Here is a 21464-nt window from a genome sequence, read left to right on the forward strand (position 1 = left end):
GTGATAAAGTTAAGGGAGGGGCTCACATTGCCCACCTCCATCCATTTTTATTTTGCAAATAAAGATTTTGCAAATCTGTTTTTATTTACATTTTACACAACGTCCCAGCTTCATTGGAATTGGGGTTGTAGACATTCTATATAGTACGATAGGCTTTTATTGTCATTGTACACATTATACATACATTGGAATTTGTCTGCATTTAACCCATCCTAATGACACTTAGTTCTCCCAATTTAAGATCAATTTACAGCTTGTTTAATACCTCCTTGATGTGTAACAGAAATAACCCAGATCCTTTTTTACCAGATTATTAAATGACCCAAACACACACAGATCTTCCCACAGCTGTTCTCTGCGTTGCTGTAATGTCTGGTACTTGTGAGCGGCTAAAGACTGGGAGATTTTCTCATTTCAGGTTGCTTCATCGACCTCTGTATTCCCTCCTCCGCCACCAAACACAGAAACGTCCGCAACTCATCCACGGACCACGGTGTGGTCCTGTGCGAGTAAAACGCAGTGAAACGAAAGAAAAGCTCGGTTACTATAACACCGCTGCAAGTATTTAAAAATGGCGGGTTTAATTTTTGTGTTGGATAGCGTGCTCCACGCTGCTCAGAGTGTCACTCTCGTTGGAGCGGCAGTGCACAGAATGTGTCTCTTTGACCCAGATTGATCTCTTTCAGTGCACCTTCTTGTTCTGTCATCTCCAACTGTAAATGGTCATCAAAACATTCCAATCATATCTTTCTGAACTCTTCCGCATCAAACTCCATCGTGTCAATGTTTACAATGCTCATAAACTTTCTTAAATATTTATTATGGCCACTCTTAAAACTTCAGTTATCTTCATAATTTTATTACTGGTCAATTTTAGAATTAATGTAGATGAGATATACTCATTATCAGTTATCTGGGAACTACTTTTTGTGCAGGAATTCATCAAGCACGTCGGCTGCGGGCACGTACTAACACAGAATACCCCGAAACTGGAGAGTTGTTCGGCCATAACGAGAGCGTCCACTTTTAGCTTGCTATAAGCTAAGGTAGTGCTGCTCGTGAGAGTGTCGACGCATTTATGACATTCTCTGACCAATCAGTGGCCAGCAGCCTGTTGACATCACATTTTAGTATCAGCTTGGCTCGCTTGGAACCGCTCCTGAGCAGGTACCAAAAAAAGCACCAGGTACTAACCCTAACAGAAAAGCAAAAAAAACCGAGTCCAGCCGAGTAGTGCTACTTTTGTGTAGTGCAAATGGCCTTGTCGTATTTTAAATGAAAACATCTCATTGCTTTGCCAAAAAATGGGGACAGTGTTTCCTTTTCTTCTTTTCTCTTCCTGATCACTGACCGTGTAAGTTCAGAACAATTTTATTTTAACACCATCTTAGTTTGATTTTAAACAAACATCTTATGGACATTAATATCATCTCTCTCTTTCTCTCTAATCAGCTGGTTGCAGCAGGTACGTATAGTCCATGAGCCAGTCATCAATTTTGACCTAATCAGTACCACTGAAGGTGACTAAACAACACTTAAAATCCAGCCTCAGTGTACCACGGCCTACACAAAAATGTATGATAGCCATCCCAGGGTGGTAGCTGTAGCCAGGTTGGAGTCAATGAAGAATTACATAGAGGTCAAACTTTAAAAATGCTCCAATCATGTTGAAAACTATATCATATTATTTGTCTGGTCGTAACAATTCCAAAAAAGTATAGTTTGTACTATCTATGATGGAATGTTATGGGGAAAAACAGCAAAAATGGTGACAAAGGTCAATTTCAGTTTGTACAGGGGTCAAAAGTTAAAGTTGCTAAAATTCAGTAAAAAAAAATGATGTAAATTATTGTTTGGTTAATGGGGTTCTAATAAGGAATAGTTTGCACCATCTGTCATACTTAGTTATTATGTTACAGGGTAACGTGTCACATGTTATAGAATCCAACAGATGTTGACCTTGTCTGACCTTTACCTTGGAGACCAAACATTCAACACAGTCAAAACTATTCCATTTATTAATCCTTTTATTTCAACCAATAATTTGCATCATTCTGTACTGAAATTGAAGCAACTTTAACTTTTGACCCCTGTACAAACTGAAACTGACCTTTGTCACAATTTTTGCTGTTTTTACCCCATAACTCCATAACATTCCATCACAGATAGTCTAAACTGTACCTTTTTGGAATTGTTATAACCAGACAAGTAATGTGATATAGTTTTCAATATGATTGGAGCATTTTTAAAGTTTGACCTCTATGTAATTCTTCACTGACCCCTACCTGGCTATAGCTACCACCCTGAGATTGCTATCATACATTTTTGTGTAGGCCATGATACAGTGAGGCTGGATTCTAAGTGGTACCGAAAACCTGCTTGGCCCATGGACTAGTAAGGAAAACATGCATGTCAGGTGATCTCTGGAATCAGGGCTTGTCTCTCCTGTTTTAGGACATCTGTCCCAGCACAGGGACATTTCTGTGTTGTCTCTCTCACTTGTGATTGGTCAGTCTGGGCAGCAGAGCAGCAGCAGATGATTCAATTTTTAAATTGGCTTGTTTTTAGTCTTTCCTCCACTTGGTCATTGACTCTCTCTTTCTTTTGGGTGTTTTAAAGTCTTTCTACAAACATGTCTGAAGTCCAGCAGCTGAGGGACATGTTGAAACTCCAGCTAACACCTGCTGATGAAGGAATGATCACAGACCAGGAAGAAGAAACAGGAACAGGTTTGTTCACTCAGCTTTGTTTGTGTTACTAATACTTTAGAACATGTTGTTGCAACAGTGAAATATCTTCCTCATAGGTATTCCTCCTTTTCCTTGGTAGCTTACCGGCTTTGCTACCAGGTGTGACATGTTGACCCGAATAGTGTAAATGTGGAAGTGTGCAGAATTGTGGGTTTTCAAAAGAGAGAGGAGAAAGCGAGGCTGTGATGGAAGTCTGGTCCTAGAAATAGTCTTTGTTAACAGAACTATCTTTGGTTTTTTTGATATCAGTCCACTTAGCCTGTTAGCATGAGTGGTGCAAGCAACTGTCTTCAGGTCAGGCTGAGGAGCACCACAGGCTTAGAACTGATGGTTTAAAACAGATGGTTTAGAACTGATACACATAACTATAGTTACCTGCACCCCAATGTCTCTGTTTTGTTTTATCTTGCAAATAAGAGTTTATAACACTAAAGTGTACTTTCATCAAATGTTTAGACATGGCCCTTTTCATAAAGTTGAACATACTGTGCAAGATCTGTAATCTGGAAATTTCACATTTTATTTTCCAAGTAAAAAGAATTAAGTTTGAGGGAGTCTGCAGCTGAAGTAGTGTAGTGAGTGAAACTCTGTTTGGTGCACAGGATGAGGGCAGGTGTGCATCTGTTGTACAGCTTAAAAAGCACCTAATCTGCAGAGGGGATGCGAAAATGCCTTTCTGTGTAACTGCTTCAGTGGCCCCATGGAGGTGGGGTGCCACAGATGATGCTACAGGGCTACGGAGATCTGCTGCTTTTTTAACATACGGTATCTGCTGATTTTGCTCTGTTTGAGATGCATGATGTCATATTTTGTCACTGTTCATGTGCACTCAGAGAGAGAGAGAGAGAGAGAGAGAGAGAGAGAGAGAGAGAGAGAGAGAACAAGCGAGTGAGCGGACAAAACAAGCTAAATGTCAAATGGTTATTTTTTTCCACTCTGTAGTTTGGATCTATTGGGCACTGCAGTCTTGTTTGAGGGCGGGCGCTAAAGGGGTAAAATATGATGCATATGATGTAATTTTTGTACTTCTGGGGGACAAACCACAGCATTTTCAATGGGTTTTGGGGCAAATTACACGCAAACAAAGTAAAAATGCAATGAAAAAGTGACGATGTGGTGGAAAAGTGCAGCAGAGCTACTCTGGTTTATCCTTGTGAAGTTATGGTGTGTGTATATATTGCACAACGGAGCGGAGGTCCCCATAAGTGGTCAAGTCCTGCAATATCATGCAAGGGTCAAGTGAGATTGTGGTGCTCTAATGTGTGTGTCTGTGTGCGTGCATGCGTGGCTCTCTGTTATTCTAGTGAGCGGCATCAGCTAATCAGCAACAGAATGACATCATTGGCTCATTAACACCTTGCACCTGCCTTTTATGGCTGCAAAACAACTGAGGCCTGAAAAATATAAATATATTTTCAAAAAGACCATTGCAGGGACTGATAAAGGTCACGTGACTGTTCCGGTTCAGAAAATTCACTTTTGTTTCTTTTGAGCGGAGCTGTAAGTCAAACTCTGGATTCTAAAATTTATAGATAAAGCCAAAGCTTGTGGTGAGTCGATAATGAACTTTATCAGGGCTGTAAAAACTCAGCGGATCTGAGGAATTCCGTAGATTTCATCATGGGGGGGTGTTAGTGTTGTACTCTGTAATTGTCATTGTCACTGAGGTTTTAAAAATGCCTATCGCAAAGAGGTCTCTTTTTTTTTTTCTTTTTCTTTTTTTAACATTGTGCAAGTTTTCTAAGTCCACAGACACTGATCTGTATAACAGATACAAAACTGTGTCCTTGGATCTGCAGAAGTCCACTGAGAAAAATATGCCTGTTTCAAAGCCTGGCTGTTGCGACAGTTGTTGTAAAGCGAGACTGGTTGGTTGGTTGCTACAACAATGCTGTGTGGCTGCTCCAAGCTAAATGTAGCACGTGGACGTCGCACATTTTAAGTGCCATCAAGTTTTTAAAAGAAGAATTTTACGACATGTCTGTGTCACGGAGCAACGTCGGAGAGACGGACGATGGTGAGAAAGACGCTTTAATAATGACAAGACTTTGTGGAATTGGTGCTGGCTTGAATTTAAAGTTCGTCTTCATGCACACATCCGTAAGATAAAAGAAACGGGAAAAGCTCACTGCATCTTGTGCCCTCAGGTATGGAAGCCCGTTTGTGCCACTTGAAAAAAAGGTTTTTTGATTAATTGCGAGATAGTATCTCGTAATTCTGACTTACTATCTCGCAATTCTGACTTACTATTTGGCCCACGACTAACATAAACACGACGTCTCAAGCGATGCCTTGCTCGTAAATCTACACCACCACCATCCATGAGTCTTAACAACAGATGGACAGTTTCTCTGTCCGTGGTTATGCCAGCCATCCAGCACTTCTGGTGCATCCATCTGTAGCCATGTTGTTGACCCGACATCTGTAGCTGCTGATGGATGAACTCTGCCACCTCGACAACATCCGTTTTATTCTGCCTGCGCTAGAGATGGTTCCTTGCCAAACGTCTTTGTAAAGTTCTGAGGCTTATTTCAATGTCATGCTCCTCATGTAATAGTGTCCGAATCTCACTGTTTGTGAAACCACGCTGAAAATAGCTGTCAATAATCGAATCCATGGAATGACCATGTGGGGTAGTGGTCAATGCATTTCGTAACGTAAAGTATCTCAGAATTGTGAGATAGTATCTCAGAATTGCGAGATAGTATCTCGCAATTAATCAAAAAACCTTTTTTTCAAGTGGCACAAACGGGCTTCCATACTCGGGAAACACGGTAAGAATTTTTCGTTTGTTTGTTTGTTTGTTTTGTTTTTTTGTTGGTTTGTTTTTGTCAGACAAGATTATGTGACTTTTTTTTATTAATGTTGACTTTCTTTCATTGGAAGAAAGACATTGTTGCTTTGAATCATAATTATTGTATGGCCTTGCCTTACAATATAAAGCGCCTTGGGGCAACTGTTTGTTGTGATTTGGCGCTATATAAAAAAAATTGATTGATTGAATTGACTTACAGGAATTTACACAAGAATATACGGTAAGTGACTTTTTTACTATAAGGTATGTTGATATTTTACCCTGATTTTCAAAATATTCTCCAAGCTTTAGCTGTGGTTTTTGAAATGCTTTAACAGTCTTTTTACATGAACTTTGTGTAGTTTAATTGTTGTAAGTTAATGCATAATTTGGTTTCAAATTAAAAGAAAAATCATTCCAGGTCCTACTTCCACGTCATATTCTGTTATTTCAACATCATCATTGACAGTGTAAATGAAAGGTTGAATCTAGGATCAATTAAATATGCACTTCTTTTGAGATTTTTCTTCCAGGAGATGCTGAAATCATTAGATACAAAATTAATTTGGTTTCTGGGGCCCAGCGGGCCCGAGACCCCAGCTCCTGGGGAGCTGCACCCACAGACCCCCTGTAAATTTTCCACTGATTTCACAATTTTCATTTCACAGCCCCCCCTTAATGCACCTACTTACATTTTAAAAGGTTCCAAGTGAGGTGTTTTCATGCAGGTGCTGCCAGTCAGGCAGTGGGGGGAAAAACACAAAAACTGCGTGCACACACACACACACAAAATCTAAACTGAATGCATGATGTACAGAAATGTAGACAAGTGATTAATGTAGTATTCAGCTCATTTTGTTTTCTACAGGTTGTCTGTAACCTTCTGTGGAAGTCAGGTGCAGTGCCAGACTTTAGGCCGACCATTTTGATCGCGGCGGTTTGCGTGTGGACACTGAGCGGGCCTTCTAAGGTCCTGGCGGCAGCTGTGCAGCTCTGAGGTGACATGCGGCATACGATGCGATTTCATGGCCGCACAAGGGCCGCAGAACAGTGTGTAACGGCACTGTGTAACAGTCTGCGCTATATCTGTGGACAGTGCGGGTAATCCACCGGTCAAACAGACAAAGTGATTAAGAAAAAACATTCTGATTAATGGTCACCATTAGGCTAAATGAATCATTAATCAGTAGAATATTAACTACATTCCCTGTGATGTGAACATATTTAAAACTCAACCGAGCAACAATTGCACCAGTCATAACCCTCCCCACGTCTCCAGTACAGCTGCCGGACTCATCTAACCCAAGTTGGGCCAAGACAAACATATTTTTCTCAAATGGGTGAGAGTGGCCTTCTCATGTCTTATTCCCTGAGGACAGCTGTGTGTTGTTTTTTTTTGTTTTGTTTTGTTTTGTTTTTTTGTTTTTTTGCATTAAGTGATCACACTTAAATGTAAAGTTAGCACAATATATGTTCAGCATACATAATATCAATTAAAAGAAAACTCCACATTCTCCCATCATGATGATAATAAAAAGAACGTCGGCTGCCCACTTCTCAACCACCCCCCAACAGGACCAGCAGCCCCGCGGGACAGCGCTGCCCAGCAACCCCCGAAGCCCCTCCTCTGACCCCAGATGCCCAAGCAAACCCAGACCCCACTATCAGGATAACGTGAACATTCCCAAGACACTGATTTATGTTTTGACCTTTACTTACATGATTTATCAAGACAAACAAACAGTATGGTCTCTCCAAATGGCTCTGTCAATCATGGTTTCTACGCCTGAGGTCGTCCATCAAGTTGTTGATTTACAGTGCCTGGTGTAGCTGTACAGGCTGATGCAGGACCAGCATGGTCTGCCACAGTTGCAGCAGGTATAACCCACTGGTCTGGTATCTATGGTTGTGGGACACATATCAGGCTGAACAAGTTCAGCAAGATAGTTGAGTTCATGATCGTTTAGAGCCTTATATGTCAGCAACAAAACTATGAAACCTTCTCTTTGAGGCAGATGGAGCCAGTGAAGGGAAACCAGAATGTCTGTGATCAAACCTCCTGGTTTTCATCTAAACTTGGGCAGCAGTATTCTGTACTGTTCTGAGACATCCTATACTGCTTTGTAGCAATCCAATCAATCAACATTTATTTATAAAGTGCTTTACAGCACCTGGTGTCCACAGTGCTTAACATTAAAAACAAATTCACAAAAATAAAACACATATAGAATAAAATTTTAAAACAACACATAAAAAAGAACATAAAAAATCCAGAAAAAAGTATTACAATCGGCAAAGAAGTGAATTAAAACTTGTGAAATTTAAAATGAATCCTGATGTACATTTCCACTCTAACAGTTCCATCAGTGTAAAAATGTATTATCAGGTCAAACTCACTACTCTGATACTTTATTTTAATGAGTGTTGTTCTAACATTTATTCATGAAAAGTTTTCATGATGATTTTCTCTTCTTCTGCTCTTCTGTGTCTGACTTTTGATGGCCTCAACAGTTTGTCCTGTGCTCTTATTGTGAAAGACTCGTGCAAGAAACAGGAAGTGTTCTGTGACAATGTGGCTTGCTTTGTAGCTTGCACACGGTGAAGGAGCTGCTTTCAGTTTGTTTTTTGTCTGACAGAAGCTAGTTTTTTATCCAGCAGAATGAGGTCCTTGTCAGTTGATGTTCCCAAGTTCATGAGAAGGCTTTGTGCATGTTCAGAACTTTGAAGGGAGTTCAGACGGAGATCTTTCCTGCTGCCATTTTCAGTGAGAGAGAGAGAGTGGAACAGAGAGAAATACACCAACACGGAGAAAACTGACCTCACGTGGCTTCGGGATATTCTGGATTTTTTTTTTTTTTTTAATCTTAATGAGCAGTCATCGCAGACAGCAACAAATGGGTTATTTAACTGCAGAGTTGACTTGATTTAAACATGTAGGAACTTTTGAACCTTCCATCAGTGCCAGAGTTTTCTGCTTTCATATAAATGCCGCACAAACTGTTTCAGTGAAGGAAATTGTGTGGCTAATACTGAAAAGTACTGTCCACATCATGTCACTTTTTATTCATTTTTAAATTTTATTTATTTTTTTGCTGCAGAGATCAAAAAATGCCAGACAGAAAGTTGGTTAAATGCCCACTTGAAATTAAATTAGTATTTTTAAATTAAAGTTTATGAAATGCCCACTAAAAAAAATAATCAATTAACGCCCACCCCCACTTCAAGCAGGATTTCACGTAGGATGCCCAGGGTGTGAAAAGCATGCGTTAAATGTAAAACAAACCCTCCTTATGTACATTTCCACATTCAGTTCCATCGGTAGAATAACGTCCTGCAATCGGTCAAACTCACCACTCTGATCCTTGGGTGCTGTTTTAACGTTTACTGTTCATTTGTTTCTTTGCAGACATGCAGCCGTTGTTGGTGTTTAAAGAAGAAACTCTCCCTGAACACCAGGAATGGAATCTGAGTGTTGACCAGGAGGACATTAAAGAAGAAGAGAAGCTGTGGATAAGTCAGCAGGGAGAGCAGCTTCAGCAGCTGGAGGAGGCAGATCTCACCAAGTTTGGTTTCACTGCCGTCCCTGTGAAGAGTGAAAATGATGATGAAAAACCAGAGTCATCACAGCTTCATCAAAGCCCAAGTGATGAGAGCACAGAGGCTGAGCCTGTAGCCAGCAGCTCATCTGTACACAGAACACTGACAGCAGAAGCTGATGGAGAGGACGATGGAGGACCACAACCAGCCAGCAACTCGGGTCCAAACAGTCATTTACAACCAGATACCAGTGGCAGGAGTTCAGACACTTCTGGAACTGACACTGATGACAGTTATGACTGGAAACAGACCAGAAAACTTCAGTCAAGTTTTAACTTTTGGAAAAATACCAACATTGTTCGTTCAGGCAACACTGATGAGAAACAGTTTAAAGGCTCTAAATATGTTAAAGCATCTCGTCACATGAACAACTCAGAGCAACAAAAGGAGAGGCAAGCAAGAAGAAAACCATTTAGCTGTTCTGATTGGAGTAAAAGACAGAAACAGAAGGGCACTCTGAACAAACACATTAGAATTCAGACAGGACAAAAAACATTTGGCTGTTCTGAATGTGGTCAAAAATTTGGACGCAAGAGCACTCTGAAAACACACATGATAATTCATACAGGACGAAAAGCATTTGTTTGTTCTGAATGCGGTCAAAGATTTGGACTAAAGAGCGCTCTGAACACACACATGATAATTCATACAGGGAAAAAACCATTTGTATGTTCTGAATGTGGTCAAAGATTTGCACTAAAGACCTACCTGAACAAACATATGATAATGCATACAGGACAAAAACAATTTGTCTGTTCTGAATGTGGTCAAAGATTTCGGCGAAAGAGCACTCTGAACAGACACATGATAATTCATACAGGGCAAAAAGCATTTGTTTGTTGTGAGTGTGGGAAAAGATTTGGACAAAATGGCACTCTGAACACACACATGATAATTCATACAGGACAAAAACCATTTGTTTGTTCTGAATGTGGTCAAAGATTTGGATTAAAGAGCTACCTAAACACACACATGATAATTCATACAGGGCAAAAAGCATTTGTCTGTTCTGAGTGTGGTCGAAGATTTGGACGAAAGGATCACCTGAACACACACATGATAACTCATACAAGACAAAAATCATTTGTCTGTGCTGAGTGTGGTCAAAGGTTTGGACGAAAGAGCAACCTGAACACTCACATGATAATTCATACAGGGCAAAAAGCATTTGTCTGTTCTGAATGTGGTCGAAGGTTTGGACAAAAGGGCAACCTGAAAACTCACATGATAATTCATACAAGACAAAAAATAAGATCACAGCCATAAACCAGTTTGCAATACCAGTGGTGACCTATGGATTTGGAATAGTGAACTGGCCACAATGTGAGCTTAATAAATTGGACACAAAAACCAGGAAAATGCTCACCCTCCACAAAATCACATACAGAAATCAATGCATGGACAGAATATATCTCCCTCGCAGAGAAGGCGGTATGGGTCTCACTGAAATCAACCAGGCCTACAGAGCATCGATAATAAGTATTGGACAATACTTAAAGAGCTCTGAAGAAGAAATCGTAAAAACGGTCACACAACACCACAAGGCCATAACTGAACGGACCTCAATCACTAAACTGGTAAAAAACTTTGGCGGAGAACTTCTACAAGAGAGAAAAAGCAACAGTCTCATGCCTGCAACAAAACTTGCAAGACAAACCAGAGAACAATACAGCAAAAGAGAAGGAAAACATCGAGTGGAAAGATGGAAACAGCACAAAAGAGCCGGACGTTTCCAAGAAGAACTCGAAAAGGAATACATCGACAAAGTTGGCTCAATGCAATGGCTAAAAAATGGAAAACTTGGTTTTGATGGAGAAAGAATTCTGATTGGAGCACAAGATCAGGGACTTCTAACAAATGGCTTCAAAAAAATGGCAGGGATCTCACAGAATGATAAATGCCGATTCTGTCATACAGCTGTTGAGAGTGTAAACCATCTAACTTCAGCATGCCAGATCCTCATGGCAGATGGGCATTATACATCCAGACACAACAAGATTCGTCAATATCGCCACTGGAAGATCTGCAAGGAACTGGAGATGGAAGTCAAAGAACATGTCTGGGAGCACGAACCAACACCAGTCTCATCCAACGGAAAAGTAACGATCTTCTACGACAAAGAGATCCCAGCAGGAAGACACATTGAAGGAGGTGCAATCAAACCTGATATTGTCATCTGGAACAAACAAGAGAAAACAGCCAAAAGTCCCCAATGATTACGGCCTGAATCGAGCTGAAAGGGGAAAGATCTCGAAATACCAAGATCTGAAAAATGACCTAAGAACAACATGGTCATTGAAAAACATCGATATCATCCCAGTTGTGGTGGGAGCAACAGGCCTGATGAAGAAGAACCTGAAGAAATATCTTGAGGCAGTCCCCGGTCACCCAAGTGCACATGAGGTGCAGTTGTCTGCGATTAAGGGAACGATCACCATCTTGAAGAGAGCCCTCGGATACAATGCCAGATCTGATCTTTAGACCCCAGGTATGGGGCCCATTGCATTCTACTAAAAAGACATCAAAGATAAATGAAAAACCAAAAGACAAAGGAAATCCAAGACAAATGAAAATGAAAAGACAAAAATGTTGGAGATAAAGAACTGGGAGTGAGGCTGGCTCAACATTAAGCCTTAGTGAAAGCAACACAAGAAAGTAAATACAAAACAGATAAACCAGAAGTCTGCAGAAAATCCAAGACTAGTTTACAGGAACATGGCAAAGGACATGACAGAAGTACAACAGCCACCTGAGAAAGAAGAAGTTGAAAGATTCTGGAGACCACGCTTTGAATAGTCAAAACAACACCAGGAGGCCGAGTGAATAAAAGTAATAAAAGAGAAAAGCAAAGACTGCCAGCAACTATAATAACTGGAGAAGGGATCAGAAAGAAAATGAGTGAATACAGTAACTTCAAGGCACCTTGCATCGACAAAATCCCAAATTTTTGGCTGAAAAGACTGACAGCATTACACCAACATTATGCTGTGGCTTTGACAAAAAATATTGAACAGAGAAGAGGACACACCAGACTGGATAACAACTGGGAACACAAACCTACTACCAAAGACCAAAGAAACACAGCTTCCCAACAAGTACAGACCCATCTGCTGCCTAACAACAACGTACAAATGACTGACAGGAATCATAACTGATGTCATTTATGAACATCTTGACACTGGTGGCTACCTGGAAAATGAACAGAAAGGTTGTTCCAGAAGAAGATTAGGAGCTAAAGGCCAGTTACTGACAGACAAATCTATTCTGGAGGACTGCAAAACAAGGTAGAGGAACCTCAGCATGGCTTGGATTGATTACAAAAAGGCATTTGACAGTGTACCACACTCCTGGATCATGAGGTGCTTAGAACTCTACAACATCAATGAGGAAAAAAGATCTTTCCTGAGAACACAAATGAACAAGTGGAACACCACCATCACCCTCAACCACACAGAGGGACAAATAATCCTAGACATATGAGTTCAGAGAGGGATATTCCAGGGAGACAGACTCTCACTCAGCAAGATCCTGAAGGAGCATGACATCAGATATGACTTAAGTAGAGACAGAGGAAGGAAACATCAAAAACTTGTGAACCATCTGCTGTTCATGGATGACTTGAAAATCTGTGTCAACACAAAAAAAGGGACTCAGTCAGCTCGTGGAAACTGTCCATAAGTTCTCCAAAGACATTGGTGTGGAATTTGGACTGGATAAATGCTCAAAATGCACAATGACAAAAGGAAAAAAGACAAAAACAGAAAACAGACAGTTGGATGAAGGGAGCTACATTGAAGATCTGGCTGTAGACTCCACATACAAATACTTGGGAATTGAACAAAATACTACAATTGAGCACAAGAAAATGAGAAAGAAAACAACACAAGAATACCTAAACCGCTTAAAAAAGATCTGCAAAACAGAGTTGACACTAAAAAACAAGATCACAGCCATAAACCAGTTTGCAATACCAGTGGTGACCTATGGGTTTGGCATAGTGAACTGGCCACAGCGTGAGCTTAATAAGTTGGACACAAAAACCAGGAAGATGCTCAGCCTCCACAAAGTCACATACAGAAATCAGCACATGGACAGAATATATCTCCCTCACAGAGGAGAAGGTCTGGGTCTCACTGAAATCAACCAGGCCTACAGAGCATCGATAATAAGTATTGGACAGTACTTAAAGAGCTCTGAAGAAGAAATCATGAAAAAGGTCACACAACACCACGAGAAGACCTTATCTGAACAGACAGTCACAAAACTGGTGAAAAACTTTGGCGGAGAAATTCTACAAGAGAGAGAAAGAAACAATCTGACGCCTGCAACAAAACTCACAGACAGACCAGAGAACAATACAACAAAAGAGAAGGAAAACATCGAGTGGAAAGATGGAAAGAGCACAAAAGGGCCGGACGATTCCAAGAAGAACTGGAAAAGGAATACATCGACAAAGTTGGATCAATGCAGTGGCTAAAAAATGGAGAACTTGGTTTTGATGGAGACAGAATTCTGATTGGAGCAGAAGATCAGGGACTTCTAACAAATGGCTTCAAAAAAATGGCAGAAATCTCACAAAATGATAAATGCAGATTCTGTCATCCAGTTGTTGAGAGTGTAAACATCTAACATCAGCAGGCCAGATCCTCATGGCAGACGGACAATATACATCCAGACACAACATGATCTGTCAATATCTCCACTGGAAGATATGCAAGGAACTGGAGATGGAAGTCAAAGAACACGATCTAGCACCAGTCTCATCCAACAGAAAAGTAACTATCTTCTATGACAAAGAGATCCCAGCAGGAAGACACATCGAAGGAGGTGCAATCAAACCTGATATTGTCATCTGGAACAAGCAAGAGAAAACAGCCAAAGTCATCGATGTGACAGTCCCCAATGACTACGGCCTGAATTGAGCAGAAAGGGGAAAGATCACAAAATACTAAGACCTGAAAAATGACCTACGAACAACATGGTCATTGAAAGACATCAATATCATCCCAGTTGTGGTGGAGCAACAGGCCTGATGAAGAAGAACCTGAAGAAATACCTCGAGGCAATCCCTGGTCACCCAAGTCCACATGAGGTGCAGTTGTCTGCAGTTAAAGGAACGATCACCATCTTGAAGAGAGGCCTTGGATACAATGCCAGTTCTGGTTAGGATAACTATAGAGCCTAGGATGCAACTTTAGGACCCCAGGTTTGGGGCCCACTGCATTCTACTAAAAAGACATTAAAGATAAATGAAAAAACAAAGACACACAAGTGAAATACTAAGACCTTTAAAATTACTTACAAGTAACATGATTATTTAAAGAAATCCATGCAGGGGTTAAAGTTAAAGCTTTTCCAGATTTGCTTTTGCAAACAACCAAAGGGACTGATTTAGATTATAGATTGACAACGGCTAAATGACAAGCCTTAAAGTTTTAATGTTAATCAAAAATAAACAATCACACATTAAAATAACATAAATAACAATGAAAAATAATTAAATGAAATAACATAAATAAAACCAGAATTCCTTTTCAGATTTTTTTGCAAATATTTCGAAACTCCTGACAGGTCCCATAATGTGAATAATAATAATGTGCTGTGTTCAAAACAAAATCCAAAAGTTGACTCAGTCACTCCCAATAGCAGCAAATGTTTTTTTGTTTTTTTTTTTTTGTTTTTTTTCCAGCATACATGAATGGAAATGGTCAGTAAATACTTTGTATTTGTAACAATGGTCCTTATGGATGCAGACTATGCAAACAAGACAACATAAAACGAAATTAGATGCTCTCCTGACACAACATCATGGACACAAGATGTTAAATTTACTACATCCCTGGGACACAACGTCCACAAGACATTCAAAAGTCAAGTTTTAGAATAAAGTCTCTGTTTGGTTTTTGTTACTGAACCACGTTTGTGTGTAATGACTCCATGTTTAAGAAGACGGCACACTTATTATATTAAAAAATAAATAAATAATAAATGTGCTGTAGAGTAAATTCATCCAACAAAGTGTTAATGAAAAGAAGAGTTTGCATTTCCACTCTGTGTCATGGTGTTAAAGTGTCTGATGCAGAGAATTAAAGCTCTTTGATTAATTAATAAGCTGGAGTGGAAGATTGCTGCTAATCCTCCGCCTCGGCCCGTGCTACGAGCGTTCTGACAGTTAGTGTGACTCGGGGGTGTTGACTCATTTAAACTAACATATTCATCCTGCTGTAACCAGGTTTCTGTAAGGCAGAATAAATCAATATGTTGATCAATTATTATATCATTTACCAACAGGGACTTAGAAGAGAGAGACCTAATGTTTAATAGACCACATTTAACTGTTTTAGTCTGTGGTGTAGTTGAAGGTGCTATATTATTTTTCTTTTTGAATTTTTATGCTTAAATAGATTTTTACTGGTTATTGGTGGTCTGGGAGCAGGCACCATCTCTACGGGGATGGGGTAATGAGGGGATGGCAGGGGGAGAGAAGCTGCAGAGAGGTGTGTAAGACTATAACTCTGCTTCCTGGTCCCAACCCTGGATAGTCATGGTTTGGAGGGTTTAATAAAATTGGCCAGATTTCTAGAAGCTTTGCCAATTATCTATGAAGCCCACCTCATTTTTTGGACACCACTCAGACAGCCAGCAATTCAAGGAGAACATGCGGCTAAACATGTCACTTCCGGTCCGATTGGGGAGGGGCCCAGAGAAAACTACAGAGTCCGACATTGTTTTTGCAAAGTTACACGCCGATTCAATATTAATTTTAGTGACCTCCGATTGGCGTAACCGGGTGTCATTACTGCCGACGTGAATTACAATCTTACCGACTTTACGTTTAGCCTTAGCCAGCAGTTTCAAATTTCCTTCAATGTCGCCTGCTCTGGCCCCCGGAAGACAACTGACTATGGTTGATGGTGTCGCTAACTTCACATTTCTCAAAACAGAGTCGCCAATAACCAGAGTTTGTTCCTCGGCTGGTGTGTCGCCGAGTGGGAAAAACGGTTAGAGATGTGAACGGGTTGGTGGTGTATAGGGGGGCTTGTGTTTAGAACTATGCTTCTTTCTCACAGTCACCCAGCCGGCCTGCTTTCCCGGCTGCTCGGGATCTGCTGGGGGACAGCTAACGGCGGCTAAGCTACCTTGGTCCGCACCAACTACAGGGGCCTGGCTAGCTGTAGGATTTTCCAAGGTGCAGAGCCGAGTCTCCAATTCGCCCAGCCTGGCCTCCAAAGCTACGAACAAGCTACACTTATAACAAGTACCGTTACTGCTACAGGAGGCCGAGGAATAACTAAACATTTCACACCCAGAGCAGAAAAGTGTGGGAGAGACAGGAGAAGCCGCCATGCTAAACCGGCTAAGAGCTAGTAGCTGTGCTAAGCTAGCGGATTCCTAAAAACATACAAAGTGAATAATGTGTAAATAATTTAGAGGTGATTCAGCAGAGGGAGTGGTTTAGTTAAGGCACGTGAAGATTACACTGTGAAACAAATCGTTATCTAGTTATGTAGATCAATCTAACTACGCAGATTAAACAGCTAACAGATACAGCAAAACACTGCTGTGCTCCGGAACAGGAAGTGATACAATACCGCAGTGAGAGCCAACCACCAGTAGAGGTCCGCCTGATGCTCCATTATCCGATGATCCGTCTGATGAACTCTGTCAGGTCTGCAGCAACCTCAAAGGCTTTTATTTTGAAAAGCAGGCTCTTATTGTGGAAGTGCAACATAAACAGGGTTGTTTTCAAAAATTACTGATTTCTCAAAAAATATTATTCCGAACATTGTTGTTTTCAAGACTTGAATCCTCATGAAAAATTCATGTTTGCCAAAGGACAAAAGTCAGCTCTTGCTGGATTCAGTTGATGCTCCGGATACACAAACACACAGAGACCGCATCACTATTATTGTCCAGAATCTAGTCCAGTAGGTGGCGGTAGTGCACCTAAAACCACATTAGCTATCTAAACGATCCAGTGAGTTGCACTTTCAGGAATCAATCAATCAACTTTTTTCTTATATAGCGCCAAATCACAACAAACAGCTGCCCCAAGGCGCTCCACACTGCAAGGCAAGGCCATACAACAATTATAAAAAACCCCAACGGTCAAAACGACCCCCTGTGAGCAAGCACTTGGCAACAGTGGGAAGGAAAAACTCCCTTTTAACAGGAAGAAACCTCCAGCAGAACCAGGCTCAGGGAGGGGCAGTCTTCTGCTGAGACTGGTTGGGGCTGAGGAGAAAAAAACAGGAAAAAGACATGCCGTGAAGGGGGGCAGAGATCGATCACTAATGATTAAATGCAGAGTGATGCATACGGAGCAAAAAGAGAAAGAAACAGTGCATCATGGGAACCCCCCCACAATCTACGTCTAAAGCAGCATAACCAAGGGATGGTCCAGGGTCACCCGATCCAGCCCTAACTATAAGCCTTAGCGAAAAGGAAAGTTTTAAGCCTAATCTTAAAAGTAGAGAGGGTATCTGTCTCCCTGATCTGAATGGGGAGCTGGTTCCACAGGAGAGGAGCCTGAAAGCTGAAGGCTCTGCCTCCCATTCTACTCTTACAAACCCTAGGAACTACAAGTAAGCCCGCAGTCTGAGAGCGAAGCGCTCTAATGGGGTAATATGGTACTATGAGGTCCCTAAGATAAGATGGGACCTGATTATTCAAAACCTTATAAGTAAGAAGAAGAATTTTAAATTCTATTCTAGAATTAACAGGAAGCCAATGAAGAGAGGCCAACACAGGTGAGATATGCTCTCTCCTGCTAGTCCCCGTCAGTACTCTAGCTGCAGCATTCTGAACCAACTGAAGGCTTTTTAGGGAACTTTTAGGACAACCTGATAATAATGAATTACAATAGTCCAGCCTAGAGGAAATAAATGCATGAATTAGTTTTTCAGCATCACTCTGAGACAAGACCTTTCTGATTTTAGAGATATTGCGTAAATGCAAAAAGGCAGTCCTACATATTTGTTTAATATGCGCTTTGAATGACATATCCTGATCAAAAATGACTCCAAGATTTCTCACAGTATTACTAGAGATCAGGGAAATGCCATCCAGAGTAACGATCTGGTTAGACACCATGCTTCTAAGATTTGTGGGGCCAAGTACAATAACTTCAGTTTTATCTGAGTTCAAAAGCAGGAAATTAGAGGTCATCCATGTCTTTATGTCTGTAAGACAATCCTGCAGTTTAGCTAATTGGTGTGTATCCTCTGGCTTCATGGATAGATAAAGCTGGGTATCATCTGCGTAACAATGAAAATTTAAGCAATACCGTCTAATAATACTGCCTAAGGGAAGCATGTATAAAGTGAATAAAATTGGTCCTAGCACAGAACCTTGTGGAACTCCATAATTAACTTTAGTCCGTGAAGAAGATTCCCCATTTACATGAACAAACTGTAATCTATTAGACAAATATGATTCAAACCACCGCAGCGCAGTGCCTTTAATACCTATGACATGCTCTAATCTCTGTAATAAAATTTTATGGTCAACAGTATCAAAAGCAGCACTGAGGTCCAACAGAACAAGCACAGAGATAAGTCCACTGTCCGAAGCCATAAGAAGATCATTTGTAACCTTCACTAATGCTGTTTCTGTACTATGATGAATTCTAAAACCTGACTGAAACTCTTCAAATAGACCATTCCTCTGCAGGTGATCAGTTAGCTGTTTTACAACTACCCTCTCAAGAATCTTTGAGAGAAAAGGAAGGTTGGAAATTGGCCTATAATTAGCTAAGATAGCTGGGTCAAGTGATGGCTTTTTAAGTAATGGTTTAATTACTGCCACCTTAAAGGCCTGTGGTACATAACCAACTAACAAAAATAGATTGATCATATTTAAGATTGAAGCATTAAATAATGGTAGGACTTCCTTGAGCAGCCTGGCAGGAATGGGGTCCAATAAACATGCCGATGGTTTGGACGAAGCAACCAATGAAAATAACTCAGACAGAACAACCGGAGAGAAAGAGTCTAACCAAATACCGGCATCACTGAAAGCAGCCAAAGATAGCGATACATCTTTGGTATGGTTATGAGTAATTTTTTCTCTAATAGTCAAAATTTTGTTAGCAAAGAAAGTCATGAAGTCATTACTAGTTAATGTTAATGGAATACTCAGCTCAATAGAGCTCTGACTCTTTGTCAGCTTAGCTACAGTGCTGAAAAGAAACCTGAGGTTATTCTTATTTTCTTCAATTAGTGATGAGTAGAAAGATGTCCTAGCTTTACGGAGGGCTTTTTTATAGAGCAACAAACTCTTTTTCCAGGCTAAGTGAAGATCTTCTAAATTAGTGAGACGCCATTTCCTCTCCAACTTACGGGTTATCTGCTTTAAGCTACGAGTTTGTGAGTTATACCACGGAGTCAGACACTTCTGATTTAAAGCTCTCTTTTTCAGAGGAGCTACAGCATCCAAAGTTGTCTTCAAAGAGGATGTAAAACTATTGACGAGATACTCTATCTCCCTTACAGAGTTTAGGTAGCTACTCTGCTCTGTGTTGGTATATGACATTAGAGAACATAACGAAGGAATCATATCCTTAAACCTAGTTACAGCGCTTTCTGAAAGACTTCTAGTGTAATGAAACTTATTCCCCACTGCAGGGTAGTCCATCAGGGTAAATGTAAATGTTATTAAAAAATGATCAGACAGAAGGGAGTTTTCAGGGAATACTGTTAAGTCTTCTATTTCCATACCATAAGTCAGAACAAGATCTAAGATATGATTAAAGTGGTGGGTGGACTCATTTACTTTTTGAGCAAAGCCGATAGAGTCTAATAATAGATTAAATGCAGTGTTGAGGCTGTCATTCTCAGCATCTGTGTGGATATTAAAATCGCCCACTATAATTATCTTATCTGAGCTAAGCACTAAGTCAGACAAAAGGTCTGAAAATTCACAGAGAAACTCACAGTAACGACCAGGTGGACGATAGATAATAACAAATAAAACTGGTTTTTGGGACTTCCAATTTGGATGGACAAGACTAAGAGACAAGCTTTCAAATGAATTAAAGCTCTGTCTAGGTTTTTGATTAATTAATAAGCTGGAATGGAAGATTGCTGCTAATCCTCCGCCCCGGCCCGTGCTACGAGCATTCTGACAGTTAGTGTGACTCGGGGGTGTTGACTCATTTAAACTAACATATTCATCCTGCTGTAACCAGGTTTCTGTTAGGCAGAATAAATCAATATGTTGATCAATTATTATATCATTTACCAACAGGGACTTAGAAGAGAGAGACCTAATGTTTAATAGACCACATTTAACTGTTTTAGTCTGTGGTGCAATTGAAGGTGCTATATTATTTTTTCTTTTGAATTTTTTTGCTTAAATAGATTTTTGCTGGTTATTGGTGGTCTGGGAGCAGGCACCGTCTCTACGGGGATGGGGTAATGAGGGGATGGCAGGGGAGAGAAGCTGCAGAGAGGTGTGTAAGACCACAGCTCTGCCTCCTGGTCCCAACGCTGGACAGTCACAGTTTGGAGGATCCAAGAAAATTGGCCAGATTTCTAGAAATGAGAGCTGCTCCATCTAAAGTGGGATGGATGCCGTCTCTCCTAACAAGACCAGGTTTTCCCCAGAAGCTTTGCCAATTATCAATGAAGCCCACCTCATTTTTTGGACACCACTCAGACAGCCAGCAATTCAAGGAGAACATGCGGCTAAACATGTCACTCCCGGTCTGATTGGGGAGGGGCCCAGAGAAAACAACAGAGTCCAACATTGTTTTTGCAAAGTTACACACCGATTTAATGTTAATTTTAGTGACCTCCGATTGGCGTAACCGAGTGTCATTACTGCTGACGTGAATTACAATCTTACCAAATTTACGCTTAGGAAGACAGAAGGATGTCTGAGTTTTGGCGCACAACGTTAAGCTAGTTAGGTGGAGATGCTGGAAACTCTTCTCTGGTCTTTCTTTGTGTGTGGGCTGGGGTGGGGGGTGTATATTTATTGTGCGTGTTCCAGGTGCAGGTGTGGGGGTGCTGGCTCACGGCCTGTACAGATCCAGTGTCACAGAACAAATGGTCCACCCCCAAAAATCGGGCCACCTTTTGAATCTGCGCATGCGTCATTCCGGACCACAGCAGCACGTTTGAGACGGAGTCTCTTCACCCAAAGCAATCAAATGGATTAATATGATTTTTAACCATCAAATGATGAAGGTAAAACCTCTTAAATCATTCTAAAATCAGTTTTAAGTAGAAACTAGGTGAAATTCTGTGATGCTTTGAAATGTCCGACTCGCAGTGAACGCATCACCTAGCAACTTGTTTTGCCGCGGCACTCTGATTGCT

The 21464-nt window shown here is 40.8% G+C and overlaps 2 long non-coding RNA genes across 6 annotated transcripts; one reads left to right on the forward strand and one right to left on the reverse strand.

The window, feature by feature from the left end:
- Positions 1-1882: 1882 nt before the first annotated feature.
- LOC117505627 lies at positions 1883-16082 on the reverse strand. Of its 4 annotated transcripts, none has more exons than XR_004559182.1 (2): positions 16072-16082; positions 1883-2054 (listed from the first exon to the last, which is right to left on the reverse strand). It is a non-coding gene; the product is annotated as an uncharacterized LOC117505627 (long non-coding RNA). The 4 variants fall into 4 exon arrangements; XR_004559181.1 differs by lacking the exon at positions 16072-16082 and adding an exon at positions 15098-15107; XR_004559180.1 differs by lacking the exon at positions 16072-16082 and adding an exon at positions 4318-4333.
- Positions 1919-18877, forward strand: LOC117505628. 2 transcript variants are annotated; one of them, XR_004559183.1, is made up of 3 exons: positions 1919-2056; positions 16645-16648; positions 18867-18877. It is a non-coding gene; the product is annotated as an uncharacterized LOC117505628 (long non-coding RNA). The 2 variants fall into 2 exon arrangements; XR_004559184.1 differs by lacking the exons at positions 16645-16648; positions 18867-18877 and adding exons at positions 8056-8058; positions 8188-8198.
- The last annotated feature ends 2587 nt before the right edge of the window (positions 18878-21464 follow it).

This window comes from Thalassophryne amazonica, unplaced genomic scaffold, assembly GCF_902500255.1.
Source record: "Thalassophryne amazonica unplaced genomic scaffold, fThaAma1.1, whole genome shotgun sequence".
Taxonomy (NCBI): domain Eukaryota; kingdom Metazoa; phylum Chordata; class Actinopteri; order Batrachoidiformes; family Batrachoididae; genus Thalassophryne; species Thalassophryne amazonica.